We start from the raw sequence: 16,356 nt of genomic DNA, 5'->3' as shown, positions 1-16,356 counted from the left end.
TTACAAAATGTTTGAGAAAGATCCCTTCAGTACTTTCTCAGAAATAGCGATAACAAACTTCAATTGTCAAAATCCAAGATGGCTGCCTGTCGGCCATATTGTTTTACGATTAGTCTCAAAATGCAATATGCATAACTACAGACCAAGGGGAACCTACATATGAAATTTGAGAAAGATCCCTTCAGCACTTTCTTAGAAATAGCGATAACAAACTTCAATTGTCAAAATCCAAGATGGCTGCCTGTCGGCCATGTTGTTTTCCGATTGGTCTCAAAATGCAATATGCATAACTAGGCACCAAGGGGAGCCTACATATGAAATTTCAGAAAGATCCCTTCAGTACTTTCTCAGAAATAGCGATAACAAACTTAAATTGTCAAAATCCAAGATGGCTGCCTGTCGGCCATGTTGTTTTCCAATTGGTCTCAAAATGCAATATGCATAACTAGGCACCAAGGGGAGCCTACATATAAAATTTGAGAAAGATCCCTTCAGTGCTTTCTCAGAAATAGCGATAACAAACTTCAATTATCAAAATCCAAGATGGCTGCCTGTCGGCCATGTTGTTTTCCGATTGGTCTCAAAATGCAATATGCATAACTAGGTACCAAGGGGAACATACATATGAAATTTGAGAATGATCCCTTTAGTACTTAATCAGAAATAGCGATAACAAATTTCAATTGTCAAAATCCAAGATGGCTGCCTGTCGGCCATGTTGTTTTCCGATTGGTCTCAAAATGCAATATGCATAACTAGGTACCAAGGGGAACATACATATGAAATTTGAGAATGATCCCTTTAGTACTTAATCAGAAATAGCGATAACAAACTTCAATTGTCAAAATCCAAGATGGCTGCCTGTCGGCCATGTTGTTTTCCGATTGGTCTCAAAATGCAATATGCATAACTAGACACCAAGGGGAACATACATATGAAATTTGAGAAAAATCCCTTCAGTACTTTCTGAGGATTAGCGATAACAAGAATTGGAACAAGAATCGGACGGACGGACGGACGGACGGACGGCTAGACGGACGACGGACCGACGGACGCCGCGCCATGGCATAAGCTCACCGGACCTTCGGTCCAGGTGAGCTAAAAATGGATGAAATGTATTCGGGCAATTCGACTGAAATTAATAATACATTCAAGATCGTAAGATTTTGTTCATTTGAGTTCTATCATCCCACTTTGGCTAAACATGTTTTCTCATTTTTACACATTTGTTATTAGGACGTATCAAAAAGGTTTGTTTACCTAATATCTGACGACCTATCAGTGATCTAATAAGTAATTATCTGAAGGCGAGTCGCTTTGAAGCAATGTAACGTTTACAATACAAGCTATATGTGTCACGTGATGCATCAGCGTCAGGTTATAGGTAGTGTCTGTTCCACCATTTTAATATGTGCATGATCCATGTAGTAAATGTATTGGATAATGGATTATCATTCGTTAATATTGGATTTACGGTGATACCATGATAAAGTGTCATATTTCTATGGATTTATATGAGAGGGAATCGTAAAATTGGGTAGTTACACAGGTATAAACAATGATCTCTGTGACTGCGTCCGCCATTTTGTAACATATTTTATGTAATATATTAATGATTGGTGTATGTATTGCGGGTTATATCTGATATTAACATGTTAAGGGAAAATTATTAAATGCTACAATTAACAGGTGAATATTGTATAGAAGCATTTTCACTTGCAAATAGAAAGTTTTAACATGTTGACAGATTATGCAAAGATTTCCAAATGTATGTGACCTACATTGACAAAAAAAACTTTACACATACACTAAACTACATAGTGACGTGTATGGCGTGGGTATATTTGGCACTCCGCTGTTGTTATATAATCGGCATCGAGTATAATGACATAGATAGCAGCGTAATAAATTAAGCAATAACAGTGTTTATAGTAATTAAACAATATCTGGGAAGTGATACCGAATACCAACTTATCATACTGGGTAAAATGAAAGTTACTAGTGTTTGTTACTGTGCTAAGAGGTAAAGATGATATTTTATTTATTATTATATACTTATTAATATCTAACAATATAATTGTGACTTTTTTCATTTACATAATTTTTATTTTTCATTTGTACAAGGCATTTACAAATACCTGTTTATATAGCATGTAAACAATGTATAATGTGCATCTAAATACACGTTTCTAGATTTAGTGTTTAAAAAACGTTATAAACATCGACTCTCAGGAAAGACTTTTTATTAAGTGTATACTTATAGTTAAGCAATTTGAAGATTATCTTGCTTTAAAGTAATATATTAAGCTTTTAATATGCGTTGTTATCAACATATTTTACATTTATATGTCCTTTTGAACCAAATGACATGCGGGAAACCACAAAAGTAATTATCTTCCGATATATTATATGTTGCATGTTGTGTTGAGAACAAAAAATAACATCATCGAGGGATTCCCGAAAAATGCCGATCAAACCATACTCTTCAAAGACTTCAAGAAAGAAGACTTTGAGAAAGGTGTACAAAACAATATTTGTCCTATAGTTAAGTTACTGTATGTCATACTGACATAATTAGTAAGAAAGAGACAAAAACAGTCAAATGAATAGTACGGCAACTACTGGTATTCGATCCTTACAATGAAATCATCTGTTAGTAATAGTACCGTTTATCCGGGCTGTGGAGCTGTTTCTTTATCGTTCCTTTTTTCTCACCGATTCTGATTCTCTGTTTGGTCTCGCTTCAGAACTTATACTGTAAATAACATGTTATAGAAACCATAAGGATCTTCTTACATTTACATGTCCTGTCTTAGATAGAGGAAAGGCGTAGCACCCGGTGAAAAACCACTGGCCTACGGTCATGAGTTAAAGAAAAATAAAGTCAGATTGAAGCATGTTATATATATATATTGTACATATATATAAGTATACTGTGTGCAGTAGTTTTTCTTTATCTATATTGGTACTAAATAAGGTAGTAATAAAGCAAGTGTAAATTTACGCACAACAATGACTTTGCGTGTAGATAAGTACAGTATTCTATTCAAGGGTATGCATTTCATCAAATGACGGGTTTCATATCACAAATCGTTGATGTTTAATGAAAGTAGATGGTCAAGTTACTGGATAATTATTTAAAACCATTGACATATTTTATATTTGATATAACAAAGAAAAGAAAATAACGACGTACTAATAAGTAGTCATCAATATACGGTCATGTACATATTATATATGAATGATAGAAGTACAAAATGTGAAAGTTAAAATGCAAAGGTTAAACCAAAAGCTTGTGATCACTTATAATGTTTCTATGATTAATCTATTTAGGGAAAAAACTTGAAAGCAAACGTGTTTCATTATAAGCATAGTTCTACATTATACATACCTTCAATTAATTAATCCTTTGTAGTATCCCCCGGTGTTTAGTAGTACATCTGAAGTGTACAATACACGTAATGGTGTGTTGCAGGATTAACTTAACTTAATTTATGTATAGATGTTCAACGGCAATTAACCCCAAATTCCAGTGATAGTTATTCAAATTTTGTAGCACATTTACACGATAACGGGGCCAAAATTGGTTCATATGACAATATGCGAACTAAGCTATTTATAGTGTATATCATTAATACCGTACGGCGTTTGGTTTTAAAAAGCTTAAATTTTTTGAGCTGACCAAGAAGTGCCCTTTAAGATATAGTTTATTTGTTAAATCTTTGGCACCAGAGATACAATATACCTATCCCATAATTATACTCGTATGATTATGGGGTAAGATTATCTGATGTCGTCCAGTGCGGGTCATAGGGTTGCACACACAATCACCATCTGCCCGACTAGCACTATGCGTGGATTACTTTTAGTTCGCATTAAGTTATAACACAAACCTGGTACATGTCTATTAATTACAGTACCACTTCTGATGATTATTATAACAAATCTGAAATGTCATACTACAGTTGTATTTATAGTTTCATTTTGATGATTATCTGGTGTCAAAGATAGTCGTACATGTATATAAAGCATTGTTTGACATCAATTTGATTGTTCAGTTCATTTTATTTCCAAACGCATCACAGCATATAGAAAAACAAAATATTCATATATATGTATACATATTGCAGAATTGTAGCTACCCATCTGAGAGGCATTAATCATACCAAAATTAAGGTGTAATTAAGGTGGAAATGTCAAGAGAAGCCGTTAAACCATTAAGATATTGATTATCATGTTTAAGAAGACCAACTCTATTGAAATGAAGTCTATACTGAAATTAGAAAGTAAAAATAAGCTGTTTCTTATTACATTGTAACCTGTCTAAACCGTAAGTCATTGAGACCAAACGTATTGGCCGGTTTATGCAAGTGTCTGGTATGTAGAGGTACAATGTTAAATGATATAAGTTCAGAAAATGATGCAGTTCTTATCTATTCAAAAATATAAAGACATTGCTTCAAAAAATTAATAGTAAAGAAAAGGTTAAAGTAAAAAAAATAATAAGTATAATTCCAAATGTTATAATAAATGTAAATTAACCATTTCCCAAAACCAACCTACATGTATAGCCTTATACCCGTAATTTGTACACATTGTCCAGGAAATAAGGTTATAGAGCCGGAGGTACAACTTGCCTCTGGGCAGTTGTACACGGCAACCTATGTACCATTTACCTGTAAAACTGAACTGTTGAAACTACATCGTTTTCTATTACCATTCAGTCAAAATATATCATAATATGTGTCACTCATACATTTTATGTAACAGATACAGGTCATGAATGTACAATGGTTGTTCATGCAAATTATAAAATCAAAAATGTTGAATGTTCAAACCTTGTCTGGTCTCTTACAGATTTCCAACGGCGTTTCCACAAGGTATCATAACACACTACAAACATCTTAAGCAGTATTACTCGCTTTAAATCAGTGTGACGTTCACAATTCCTCTACATGTGGCACGTGACGTAATGCTTTCCGTGCCAACAATTGACGATTCTTACAGCTGGTAGGTACACGGGTATAACCAAGTATCTACATGAGTGATTCCGCCAGTTTGTGTCATCAAATTTCATGTGGTATATTAACGATTGGTGTCTACATTGCGGATTGTATTTGATATTTAATACTTTCAGGTGAAAAAGTGAATATATATTAAACAAGTGAATATTTCATAGCAGTATTTTCATTTACAAATTAAAAGTTTTAACATGTTAACACATATGTAGATTTCCAAATATCTGTGACCTACTTAGACAAGAACCTTAACACTACATACTGGAGCACCCTCGGTATCCTGTATGTGTAACGTGTATGGCTTGGGTATATGTGACACTCCGAGACTGTATATAATCGGCATTGAGTATAATGACGAGACAGTAGGGAAGTAACAAGAATAATGTATGTATTAATGGACACATTGTGATCACACTGAGCAAAATGGAAACTTGATGTCGTTTAGTACTGTACAATGTTATTTTACCAGTGAGCTATAAAAATCATATTTCCATACTTACTATCTATTACAATATTTTTGTGGACTTTTTTCATTTACTTTTGATTATTTTCCATTTGTACAAGCCATTTACAATCACGGCTAATATAGCAAGTGCACAATGTATATTGTACATGCACATTGTGCTGAGGAGAGAAAATATTTGAGGTATTTTTGAAAAAGTTGTCGATGCCGATCAAACCAGACCCTTAAGATATTGGGGGGGAAAACAAAAACAAAAAACAAAAACGTATAAAGCAATTTTTGTTAAATAGTAGCGGACAGATTCTAAGCTGCTGAGTAGTACTAAAGTACTGGTTCTGGCGTAGGGACATCCGGTGCTCTCCCCTATTTAATCCCTACCAACTCCCTGGCACCTCACTAACTAGTGCCCCCCCCCCCCCCTTTCGAGAAGGGGGTACCAATAACGTTACAGGAAAGATGACGTGGTAGAGAGGTTGCCATCGTTTGTACAGCCATAAGCTTTTTAGCCCACCATCATCATGGTGGGCTATTAAAATCGCCCTGCGTCCGTGGTCCGTGGTCCGTCCGTCCGTCCGTCCGTCAACATTTGCTTCAAATCGCTACTAGTCATAAAGTTCTTATTTGATTTTGACCAAATTTGGCCAGAAACATCCTTGGCAGAATGGGAACAGATTTTGCATAAATGGTGACTCTGACCCCTGAGGGGCCAAAGGGGCGGGGCGCAATAGGGGAAATAGAGGTAATTCCTTTAAATCGCTACTAGTCATAAAGTTATGCATGGATTTCAACCCAATTTGGTCAGAAACATCCTTGGGGGAAGAAGAACAGATTTTGCATAAATGGTGATTCTGACCCCCGAGGGGCCAAAGGGGCGGGGCCAAATATGGGAAATAGAGGTAATTCCTCTAAATCTCTACTAGTCATAAAGTTATGCATGGATTTCAACCCAATTTGGTCAGAAATATCCTTGGGGGAAGAAGAACAGATTTTGCATAAATGGTGATTCTGACCCCCGAGGGGCCAAAGGGGCGGGGCTAAATATGGGAAATAGAGGTAATTCCTCTAAATCTCTACTAGTCATAAAGTTATGAATGGATTTAAACCAAATTTGGTCAGAAACATCCTTGGGGAAAGGGGAACAGATTTTGCATAAATGGTGATTCTGACCCCCGAGGGACCAAAGGGGCAGGGCCAAATATGGGAAATAGAGGTAATTCCTCTAAATCTCTACTAGTAATAAAGTTATGAATGGATTTGAAACCAATTTGGTCAGAAATATCCTTGGGGGAAGGGGAAGAGATTTTGCATAAATGGTGATTCTGACCCCAAAGGGACCAAAGGGGCGGGGCCCAATAGGGGAAATAGAGGAAATTCCTTTAAATCGCTACTTGTCATAAAGTTATGAATGGATTTCAACCCAATTTAGTCAGAAACATCCATGGGGGAAGGGGAACATATTTTACGTAACTGGTGGCTCTGACCCCCGAGGGGGCCAAAGGGGCGGGGCCCAATAGGGGAAATAGAAGTAATTCCTTTAAATTGCTACTAGTCATAAAGTTATGAATGGATTTGAACCCAATTTGATCAGAAACATCCTTTGGGAAGGGGGACAGATTTTGCATAAACGGTGACTCTGACCCTAAAGGGGCCAAAAGGGCGAGGCCCAGTGGGGGAAGTAAAGGTAATTCCTTTGAATCGCTACTTGTCATAAAGTTATGAATGGATTTAAACCCAATTTGGTCAGAAACATCCTTGGGGGAAGGGGAACAGATTTTGCATAAATGGTGACTCTGACCCCGAATGGCCAAAGGGGCGGGGCGCAATAGGTGAAATAGAGGTAATTCTTTTAAATCGCTACTAGTCATAAAGTGATGAATGCATGTTCTATAAACAATTCTTGAGGTCTTTCAGACCTTAGAGAGTCTGGACTTCATTAATCTTTAAAGCAGTTCGGATTACCACACTATAACCATATATAGCATTGTTAGAGTTTTACAAATAAAACAAATTGAATATGAACATTATTTTGACATTTGGTCTAATCCAACCAGGTGAGCGATACAGGCGCCATGGGCCTCCTGTTTTATGCATTAAGTTTTGACACATTCTAGACTAATTGCTGATCGGGGCCATCTGATCTGTATGTCCAAATCAGATTAAAATCCAGATTGCCATTCTCACTACGTTATATATAAAGTAGTGAGAAGGACCATCTAGATTTTAATTAGATTGTGTATGTCAGAACAGAATGTGAAGAAAAGATATCCTGTAACTCTATATTACTCCCTACAGATTTGCGGTATTACACCTCAATAGATCATCAAACAATACCACGTTATGGCTGAAGGTAAGTTATTTACTCTTCAATGTTTATTTAAATGTATATTTCAAACGTATAAGGTGTTGCCTCATCACACCACATGTCAACAATCTTATCCTGTCCATTGATGTAAGTCAAAGCTCATTTTTTCAAGAACCGGGAATTCTTGGTTTATACGAAGTCTTACCTAAATCACTGATTAATTAACGTAAAAATGTTAAGTTAGGATTGGTTGATGAAAAGGAAATAGTGATAAATGATCATAATTGTTTGTCAAAAACAAAAATATTATTATACCAAAGTCGTCGGTATATTTGGAATAATTTACTTCACGAAAATATCAAAATAGTATGCAGTATTTGGTGTATATTTATAACTGATAAAAACAAAAAGATCTAGCACGGGTCGAGCAACAAAAGTACCATTCTTGATTTGTTATTAATTATTGAAGATATTAATGAAATAATGTTATAATTTACAATCAATCAAATCATATGTATACTATGAGTAATACGATATGTAGTGGCTCAAGGGAGGTAATCATGCGATTTCATCATATCGAGTGGTAATCTTACCGGCATACTTAAAGATAGCATCGAATGTAAACAAGACTAGGTTTCTGTGTAGTTTGACACAAAATAATAAGTTACATACATACACAATTATCACACTCAGCAACTTTTTTCAGTTTGAAAACTTCATGTACATAAATAATAAATCACCCCACAAGAAAATTCGTTCATGCTCCGCCTATGTATCTATGACCATACCGCGGGTGTTATTTTTATATTTTTTTTTCTAAAAAAACATACTGTATATCCAGTCGGCGATGTAAATGTGATGTTTTTAACATGTCTTTCTTCAAAAGGTAACAAACTACCAACACAGGAGACGGGCTATCCGGATCCTTATCAACACCTGCGTCAAAAATTCCCCGCCGATCTCGTGGATGAATGGATACAACAAAAAGTATTGGGTAAACGATATATTTGAGTAATAAGATATCTGTAGTGGTCAAAGGGAGGTAAGCATGTAATTTTATCTTGCCGACATATTTAAACAAAAAACAGCTTAGACACAAAAATATTACTGTAGAATGATATACAAAATCAAAAGTTACACACTTCACACATTTACCACACTCAACACATTTGAGGATCTTATTATTCTTTTCATTTCAATCCCAGATAAATATTAACATCTCGAGGAAATTCTTTCGTATTCCGTGTCTTTATTGTGTATGGTCATGGCTAATCATTAACAGGACGCTGTCATAACTTGTTTTTGATATGTTCGTGTAAATTGAGTTATTTTGTCGGTGTAATTATTTCCATCTAATCGTGAAGTAGTCCGTTTATGCTGTTAGAGATATACCATCTTTAGCATGCATTTCTTTAACAGGTGAAAAGTTACCTATACAGGAGACAGGTTATCCAGATCCTTATCAACACCTGCGTCAAATATTCCCCGCCGATCTTGTAGATGAATGGATACAACACGTACCAGGTATATATCATACTGTTATACACCTTGATCAATGTCAAAAGAAACGAACACCAGTAACGTACGATTACTGTTTAAAATGTCAGGTGAATTCAACTTCCTCGGTTGCATAGATTTTCAATTATATATATCGTGGAATGCAAAATCGTGAAATGTTTCTGTCATTATTGAAAAGGTGCGTGATACCTATACTTTACATTGTTACGGTGTTATGCACGGCAGAATTTAAGTCAAAGCATGTAGACCACAAATGTATGTGTTTTTACAATACTACCTTTACTATTACACTTTCTGAAATATTTTTTGCTATCGCACTTTATAGTGAACTCAAATATGGAGATACAATGTATATCATTAGTAAACGATAAAACCGTCATCGACATCACTACCCTACGTTGAAGTTAAGAAAGCTGTGACAGTTTTTTTTATACATTTTAGGACGTGATGCGTTACCTCGACTGAGCAGGACAGTGTCCCCTTCATCATAAGTAGAAACAATCGGATCACGACGTCTTCTGGTGATTCTTTTCAATGACAAAACACTCAAAATTGTATTAAGAATTCAATATATAAATTTACAAGGAAGGAGTGTGATAAAGAAAATGTCGTCTACAGTGACCAATCATAACATCAGTACAGTGACAATGGGGACGACGACGATGGGCCATCATTATAAGAACTGTCTAACCTAAACAATTACACGTTCAGTAACGAATAATTTATCACTTCCGTGAAGTTGATTACTTATTCCTTATTCCTTATTCCATTACTTATTCGTTTACTCTTTACTAATTAACACTTTAAATGGTTCAAAACTAATTATTAAGCATTCCCATCATCCAGTCGACCATTTCATTCCTTATCCATACCTAATTTCTTGTACAATTCCTTCATTACTTATTCGATTATCTCATTACTTATTCGATTCCTTCATTACTTATTCGACTTCTCTTTACTAATTAACACTTTAAATGGTTCAAAACTAATTATTAAGCATTCCCATCATCCAGTCGACCATTTCATTCCTTATCCATACCATATTACTGATTAAATTCCTTCATTACTTATTCGATTATCTCATTACTTATTCGATTCCTTCATCACTTATTCGATTTCTCTTTACTAATTAACACTTTAAATGGTTCAAAACTAATTATTAAGCATTCCCATCATCCAGTCGACCATTTCATTCCTTATCCATGCCTAATTTCTTCTTCAATTCCCCCATTACTTATTCGATTCCTTCATTACTTATTCGATTTCTCTTTACTAATTAACACCTTAAATGATTCAAAACTAATTAATAAGCATTCCCATCATCCAGATATCTAGTAATTCATATTTTTAGTGTTTCTTAATGATATTGGAACGTTGTTAACATGGTAATTACCTGCTAGTTTAGATTTTCAATATCTAAACTTTGCTGTACCAGACAAAACAAAACAAAACAAAACAAAAGAAAAAAACACATGAAATTACATTATATACATAAACAAGATGTTTAATTTACCGCTCAAATATTTAATAATAATATTTAATGTATATGCAAACATTTGCTAAAAAGCATGCGCTATCACCTCATCGCTTTTACTTTCGCCGCTATTTTTGAGACCTTATATTTAACTATTCATACCATCTCTAGATCAACTAAGATGTTTCCTAAAGTATAACAATAGGCCTTCGGCGGATTAATTATCGACCGTGGGGACCATTAACACAATCATATTAACTGTGTTCGTTGTTTATTTACTGTACTTGTGTAACTGACCATATCCTATGTCTATATGTGATCATTTTTAATAAACACGTACCCGTGGCTTGATTGCTCAAACGATTAGAAAATTATCTTGTTTGTACTGTCGGTATTACTACTTGACTATATTTAACTGCACTGAACCGATTGAAAATTTTATGGCTATTGAATTTGGTATTTTGTTGCAATTAAAATGAGATTCCATATATGAAGAGATGGAAAAGGGTATCAATAATATAATGATGTTTTATGAAATTAATCTCACTTTAATTGCATCAAAAAATCACATTTAAAAACCACAAAAATATCCATCAGTTCAGTGCAGATAACCGTCATTGGAATTATGTTAAAGGTAAAAGTGTAACAGAATTTTAATTATCTATGAAAGACAGAAAAAGTACTATTGAAATAAAATACCATATCAGAAAGGAAAGGTTAGCAATAAGATATCACTACTAACATAGCTAATATATAAATACTGAAGCCAAAAAATAGAAAGTAATTAAAAAAAAAAAAAAACACAATGCCTGCCTTGGTTGGTATCGAACAGACATCCTTGTTTTGCACACGAGGAAATGATATTATCACTACACCACTCCATCTGGGGTGGGGTTGGGGGATGGGTCCAGGGGTACTACCCGCGGGAAAAAAATAGAGCAGGTAAATGCAAAACCATGTCCCATCCTCACTCATCTGTCCCATTCTCACTCCTCTGTCCCATCCTCACTGTCCCATCCTCACTCTTCTATCCCATCCTCACTCCTCTGTCCCATCCTCACTCTTCTGTCCCACCCTAACTCCTCTGTCCCACCCTCACTCCTCTGTCCCACCCTCACTCCTCTGTCCCACCCTCACTCCTCTGTCCCACCCTCACTCCTCTGTCCCACCCTCACTTCTCTGTCCCATCCTCACTCTTCTGTCCCATCCTCACTCCTCTGTCCCACCCTCACTCTTCTGTCCCATTCTCACTCCTCTGTCCCCACTCCTCTGTCCCATCCTCACTCCTATGTCCCACCCTCACTCCTCTGTCCCACCCTCACTCCTCCGTCCCATCCTCACTCTTCTGTCCCACCCTCACTCCTCTGTCCCAACCTCACTCCTCTGTCCCATCCTCACTCTTCTGTCCCATCCTCTCTCCTCTGTCCCACCCTCACTCCTCTGTCCCACCCTCACTCCTCTGTCCCACCCTCACTCTTCTGTCCCATCCTCTCTCCTCTGTCCCATCCTCACTCTTCTGTCCCATCCTCTCTCCTCTGTCCCACCCTCACTCCTCTGTCCCATCCTCACTCCTCTGTCCCACCCTCACTCTTCTGTCCCATCCTCTCTCCTCTGTCCCACCCTCACTCCTCTGTCCCATCCTCACTTCTCTGCCCCATCCTCACTCCTCTGTCCCATCCTCACTCCTCGCTCTCCATACCATTATCCTAATCACTCTGTCTTGGCACACACATTCTCACGCCACTGGCTCCCCTTATCTGTCAAGCCATACACTTTTAATCCTCATCCAAAAGAACAATTTCATGCATTACTTCATTTATAAACATAGCCTAATCTATAGCCTCGGTGAGGTGTCTTGGGACAATGTCAAATTCATCAATTGGATATACATGTATACATGCCAGTCTGTGTCTCTCCCCTTACTCTGTCGCTGCCCCTCATCAAGTTTATCACCCTGTCACAATTTTATTCAGGGTTACAGTAGGACTAAGCCTAACTATTGAAGGAATAATGTTTCAAAGGGACGTCTGATTAAGCCAGTAGGTCGAACAAGTCATTTAATGGTTTAATGGTTATTGCAAAATAAGATTTGGGGAAATGAAGTTTTATTTTTCAAACATCTTTCCAGTCATTTTACATAGGCGTATATTGATCGAGTTCACAAGTGGGCGAATTAAATAGGGAAGCTTCTAATCTTACAGTTATTTTATAGCTAATATATATGTAATTTTATTTTAAAGCCATATACTCCCGAACAACCTAAAGTTCTAGTTGCACACGTGTATTAATGGCAATCCAAGATGCTCATTCACGCTCTCCCAACATTAAAATGACCACTGGCCTGGACGCTTGAACGGGGGAGTCTTTAAGACATCAGCATATAAAAATAACTCGCCGCATGTAAGAACGAGGCTATAACAACGTGCACTGAACATAAATGAACATATTAACAGAATATTTGCGTAATACCCAGGTAACTGAACAAAATAAGCAAACATAGTTTACATTTAAATACTTAATTTTAAAATATAGCAATATGCATGTAACAAAACCTCTATAAAATCTTCGATGGATGAAGTTCGTAATGTTCAAAAGCTAACCAGCAATCCAATAGACGTCCGAAAAATTCGGAATTCGAGTCTATTCCTTCCTTTTTCTTCTCCAATTTAGTTCCAATGAATCATTTCTTTCTGAAGGAAATACTCGGGTTTTGCCAATTCCACACACTTTTGAGTCTCTTTTTTTGGCGGAATCTGTCATTTTGTATGGACTGTATTGTATAACCCGCCGTAATGAGTAATGAGAGAATCGAATAAGTAATGGGGGAATTGAACAAGTAATAATGTATGGATAAGGAATGGAATGGTGGAATGTGCATTGGGAATGCTTATTAATTAGTTTTGAACCATTTAAAGTGTTAATTAGTAAAGAGAAATCGAATAAGTAATGAGAAAATCGAATAAGTAATGAGAGAATCGAATAAGTAATGGAGGAATTGAACAAGTAATAATGTATGGATAAGGAATGGAATGGTGGAATGTGCATTGTGGATACTTATTAATTCGTTTTGAACCATTTAAGGTGTTAATTAGTAAAGAGAAATCGAATAAGTAATGAGAAAATCGAAAAAGTAATGAGAGAATCGAATAAGTAATGGGGGAATTGAACAAGTAATAATGTATGGATAAGGAATGGAAAGATGGAATGTGCATTGGGGATACTTATTAATTCGTTTTGAACCATTTAAAGTGTTAATTAGTAAAGAGAAATCGAATAAGTAATGAGAAAATCGAATAAGTAATGAGATAATCGAATAAGTAATGAGAAAATCGAATAAGTAATGAGAGAATCGAATAAGTATTGGGGGTATTGAACAAGTAATAATGTATGGATAAGGAATGGAATGGTGGAATGTGCATTGGGGATACTTATTAATTCGTTTTGAACCATTTAAAGTGTTAATTAGTAAAGAGAAATCGAATAAGTAATGAGAAAATCGAATAAGTATTGGGGGTATTGAACAAGTAATAATGTATGGATAAGGAATGGAATGGTGGAATGTGCATTGTGAATGCTTATTAATTAGTTTTGAACCATTTAAAGTGTTAAATAGTAAAGAGAAATCAAATAAGTAATGAGAAAATCGAATAAGTAATGGGGGAATTGAATAAGTAATAATGTATGGATAAGGAATGGAATGGTGGAATGTGCATTGTGAATGCTTATTAATTAGTTTTGAACCATTTAAAGTGTTAATTTGTAAAGAGAAATCGAATAAGTAATGGAATAAGGAATAAGGAATAAGTAATCAACTTCACGGAGGTTAATTTATCATAGTGTAAATCTCTAGTAAAACTAAGAAAGGTTAGATTTAGATAAAATCATTTCACTGACTCACTGTTTGTAATATGTTTAAAAGCTGCAAAAGGAAAATGTATTAACTTCATCGTTGCAATATTATCATTTGTGATATGTAAATGTGGAATAATGTATATTTAAATTATTCGTCTCAACTTTTTTTTGGGGGGGGGGGGGGGGGGGGGGGGGCATATCGTTTACTTATAGTAAATGCAAAGGTATTATTTGATTTTGCACATTACTTGCCTCTTGATGATGAGAAATTTCATAGGATTTGAAATTTGTGTAAAGTCTGAGCGAGTGACAAAATGAACACTCCGCTGTCTACCTTGGTTAGATAAAAGGTTGTCCAAACTGTTTTCCTTATGATCCTTTGCTCCTTTAATGATATATTATGTTGATATCAAAGACGTAAAAAAGCTTCTAAATGATGTGTTGTCTATTTTAAACTAATCCTTTAGAAATGTAGATTTGCTTTCTATGATATGGTCAATAGTAGTGGAAGACAACCAAATATTTATTTATTCAAATGTGTTGCATATATTTCAGCATCAGATGATCTTGTTATGCATGTTTGTAACGTCACGAATCTCATTATTTGCTTTGTTTTTTTTATCTGATATTTTAATGGTATGTGCTACGCTGTACCCACACTCTATTGATTTTTTTTTAAAATTTTTCATTTACAATTGTCTTCTTGTTATCATTGTTATTATTAAACAGAGAGAGAGAGAGAGAGAGAGAGAGAGAGAGAGAGAGAGAGAGAGATATTTTTATTTCTGTATAACAGAATGTGTTATCTAAAAACCAAATTTGGTATTTCATCGATTTTCATCCTGGACGTTTGACGTCATTTCCTATTTTTATATTCATTGATTGGAGACATCAAAATGCAATGATTAAAGTGATTGTCGTTTGACGTCGTGTCTTTGTTTTTTTGTGATCTGATCTCACAGTAATACTGTATATCAAATACAATATATATACCATGCTGCAATAAAGAGTAATCTTAAACGACGAAATGGCTGTTAATATACAAATGTCAAAAGTTATATAATTTGTATGTGTTATTATAGTTGTTCATTTCTTTTGTTAATTAGATTTATTTCCATTCCTTGTTCTTCTGTGCCATTTGTTGTTGTTCAATGGTGAATTATAACGCCACGTTCTAATTTCAAGAAAAAACATTTTACCAAAAGACACTATAAGTATACAAAACGCTCCCCGAAACAAGAATGATATCTAAAATATAATAAATGATAAGTCCATACACTAAATTATCGGTCAAATCTCCCGAACTCTCCCTGTCGGTCGTGCGAAAGACTTCCATTTGATGCCCCAAATGCATTGTGGACAGAAACGACTGCAATCATATATTTTCTTTTTTTCTATACAACTTTCCTCTAAATAATGTGTCATTGAAAATGCCTCACCTTTGGCCTTTAGTTCAGCGTTCGCCCCTGTGAGGAAGGCGTTAGGTTCTGTCATCTGGTCGGGACATACCAGTCTTTTTTCCCAGTTTAAAAAATGGCAGTAGCTACTCCCGCTTATCGCCCAGCTTTAGAGTGTAACGACTGATTTGTCTGTCAGTGAGGTAGCACTATAAAGTCGACATCACGTTCACACTACCATAAGGAGACATACACAAATATACCGCATCCTCCCAAATCACACAACTATTACAAGCATCAGGCACACATATAACGTTTTCCTGCATTTAAGT

Source organism: Pecten maximus, chromosome 13 (genome assembly GCF_902652985.1).
Source record: "Pecten maximus chromosome 13, xPecMax1.1, whole genome shotgun sequence".
NCBI lineage: Eukaryota > Metazoa > Mollusca > Bivalvia > Pectinida > Pectinidae > Pecten > Pecten maximus.
The sequence above is the reverse complement of the archived record's forward strand: the minus strand, read 5'-3'. Positions refer to the sequence as shown.